General features: G+C 44.2%; 1 pseudogene; it reads left to right on the forward strand.

Moving 5' to 3' along the window:
• Window positions 1-1,020: 1,020 nt before the first annotated feature.
• Window positions 1,021-1,835, forward strand: LOC148020313 (mitochondrial adenine nucleotide transporter ADNT1 pseudogene; annotated as a pseudogene).
• The last annotated feature ends 885 nt before the right edge of the window (window positions 1,836-2,720 follow it).

Raw genomic sequence — 2,720 nt, forward strand, 5'->3', positions numbered from 1 at the left:
TTATCTAGAAGGCGATGTTCGAGGAAGCTCAAAGAGCGAGGCTTACTAGTCTCTTTGCACATGACCCTGCTCTCTCCATGAATGACAAGGTAGCAGTACTCGGTCGGGTGAGGGGGACGGAGAGGACTGCTTTCCAGAAGAGCTCCTAGCCTTGATGGTGGAGAGTCATCTGTAGGGAGAGGGAGTGATCCCAGGATCCTAGAAGGGGATCCGATCCACACACGACCAGTCTATGGCTCCACTGAGTGTAATAGAGCAAGGAGAAACACAGGGAGAGGCATTTTGGATGCGCATAGGGGAGGGGCGAGGTTTTTTCTGGAGTGCTGTCTGCAGCACATGGGAGATGGCATTCGGAGTACTTGCACGAGCAAGCCAACCAGGGAAGAAACTCCTCCATAAGATTTACAAGAATGCTACACATGAACTACCATACGATCCTGACTTATTCTTCAAAACTGAAATGTTGGATGAGCAATGGAAAAACCTGCTCTTCCTCTTTGGACATATGTTTGCAGAGGGTAGTCTGAATAGCTTTTGTACAACATATAAGCTCATGTCGCAACTTCATTGAAGCATCTGATTTTGATTTTAATGCTAACTTTAGTAACTCTAGCATCTAATAAAAAAAATCACTTTCCTCCTTGTGCTCTAATGCATACGTCTGTGCTACATTCTTCACCCAACTGTCAAGAGCTGGAAAGATGACCTCATCTTCAACGTTGCTATGCTGTGTGTACACAACTCGCAAAAATTCATAGAGATCATGAAGTGCTTGAAACTCTTGCTCTGCCCCTTTCTCCACTGCCAAAGAATCTTTGTGAAGACGGCTAAGCTCTGCTCGGATGGATTTGTGAAAGAAAAGAAACTCGAGAGTAGGGGATGTGATGGTTGTAAATCCTCCCGAGGAAGACATGCTGGGTGTTGGCTCCTCACCAAAGAATGCTATGGGATGAGGATTTCTGTTTCTGAATTCAAAGTGCAAGCGGTATTTCCACAACAGATTGAAACCCTCAAAATTGACATGGACTGTTCTATAAAGGGCTGAAATACATCTGGCAAAACGAAGGCATTGCTGGATTCTTCAAAGGCAATGGAACAAATTGTGCTTGAATTATACCCAATTCTGCAGTAAGGTTCTATATCTATGAGCAAGCTTCAAGTGCAATTCTATGGCTGTACAAAAGACAAACCGGACAGGACAATGCTGAGGACAATGCTGAACTCACGCCAGTTTTGCGGTTGGGAGCTGGTGCATGTGCGGTTATAATTGCTATGTATGGTACATATCCAATGGACATGGTGTGGGGCAGGCTGATAGTCCAGAGGATTCACATGCACGCTATAGAGGAATGTTCCATGCTGCATCAACTATTGTAAAAGAAGAGGGGCCGAGGGCTTTGTACAAAGGTTGGCAGCCATCGGTTATTGGAGTGAAACCTTATGTGGGACTGAATTTTGTTGTTTATGAGTCTGTCAAGGACTACATTGTGAAAAAGAATCAAGCCTTGTCAAGAGAAAGTTCAGAGTTAAGCGTGTTGACAAAGCTTGGGTGTGGAGCTGTTGCTGGTACAGTTGGTCAGATTGTTGCATATCCTTTTGATGTGGTATGCATAAGGATGCAGATGGTAGGATGGAAAGATGCTTCAGCTGTCATAACAACAGATGGTCACTTGAAAGCTTGTGTGCAATACACTGCCATGATAGATGCATTCAAGTAGACAGTTAAGAACGAGGGGTTTGGTACATTATACAAGGGTTTGCTTCCTAATTCTATCAAGGTGGTCCCTTGAATTGCACTTGCTTTTGTGACATATGGAATGAAAGAAGCTATGTGAGAAGTATTGCCAGGATGAGGATGTTGAAGATAAAAAGGCCCGTAGGCGGCGGCATTCACTCTCTATAATCAGTTCAATCAAATGAGGAGAGTGATAATTCAGATATTGAGCCTGGTGAGTTTGAAGTTGAAAAGATAATTGGCATTCTATGCCCCCAGGGCCCTGGTATACTGCACCCCAAAAGGGATCTCACTTTAAGGATGATTGATGGTGTTGTTATGCTTCACCCTGAGGATGACAACAATTTGCAGAGAAGAGAAGGCCCTGATGTGCTTCACCCTGAAAATGTCCATGCTCTTAGGAGGATAGATGGTCATGGATTACTACGACTTGCTAGTGACAAGACTCTTAGGAGGAGGGACAGACTTGGTATGCCACAACCGGAAGATGATACTCTGAGGAGAATGGAAGGGACTGGGATTCCTTGTCCTAAACTTGATGATGTATTTAGAAGAGTACAAGGCCTTAGTGTTAACACAGATCGTGGCAATGATTTTAGGCGGATGGAAGGGCTTGGTATGCAAAAGTCAGATGGCAACAATTTTGATAACCAAAGTATTGTACAATACCACTTTGGGCAACACCTAGGCTATGTACCTTGTCATGAGGGTGGATCATACTCCAATGGATTTGATTAGTAGTATGGCTATCATGGGCAGCATGATTATGGCCATTATGGATAGCATGATTATGCTTACAAGCACTCCTTTATGCAGCAACACAGTTCTTATGCAAGTCATGATCATGGACATGTATATGGTAGCTCATACAACATTGTTCAGCATCATGCATATGGAGATTCTTACGCCACGCAACCATATGGGCAACTGCCTCATGGAGACCTTGATGCAATGCAGGAGTGGGAAGCAAGTGATCATGACCGAC

Source organism: Lygodium microphyllum, chromosome 19, assembly GCF_053477565.2.
Source record: "Lygodium microphyllum isolate KBCC chromosome 19, Lygodium_microphyllum_v1.1.10, whole genome shotgun sequence".
Classification (NCBI taxonomy): domain Eukaryota; kingdom Viridiplantae; phylum Streptophyta; class Polypodiopsida; order Schizaeales; family Lygodiaceae; genus Lygodium; species Lygodium microphyllum.